The sequence below is a fragment of the Propithecus coquereli genome, unplaced genomic scaffold (assembly GCF_000956105.1).
Source record: "Propithecus coquereli isolate 6110/MARCELLA unplaced genomic scaffold, Pcoq_1.0 Scaffold257, whole genome shotgun sequence".
Taxonomy (NCBI): domain Eukaryota; kingdom Metazoa; phylum Chordata; class Mammalia; order Primates; family Indriidae; genus Propithecus; species Propithecus coquereli.
This window is the reverse complement of record NW_012148141.1, coordinates 1,918,246-1,918,650: the sequence shown is the minus strand read 5'-3', so window position 1 is coordinate 1,918,650 and position 405 is coordinate 1,918,246. Positions and strand designations below refer to the sequence as shown.

The following is a 405-nucleotide window of genomic DNA, read 5'->3' as shown; positions in this document are numbered from 1 at the left end:
TAGAATTTCATGAATATAAAATATGAATTGAAATGCCAATTAGGAATTTCTCCTTTTTTTGTTAAGGTGTCTTTGCTATTTAGAATTAAGCATTATCTAAGTAACAGTCTTAGGCCACAAAATTTAAAATAAAGCTAAGAAAACAGTCACTTGATATTCCTTCAAATACTAATTAAGGAAATACCAATACTAATAACTAATATTATATTCTGATTTTCAGTTCACAAAATATTCTTCCTACATGACTTATTTTAATCCTCACAGCAGCCCTGTGAGATAAACATTACTATAATCCTCATTTACAAAACAAGTAATGAGTTCCATAGAGATTAAACGACACAGAGTCACACAGTGACATAGCTGCAACTCCAAGACAGGTTTCCTGACTACAAATCTTGTTTATTG

At 29.9% G+C, this 405-nt stretch overlaps 1 protein-coding gene across 1 annotated transcript in view; it reads right to left on the bottom strand.

The window, feature by feature from the left end:
* The window catches only part of POF1B (premature ovarian failure, 1B), a 99,562-nt gene that overhangs the window by 11,869 nt on the left and 87,288 nt on the right, over positions 1-405 (bottom strand). The window lies entirely within an intron of this gene.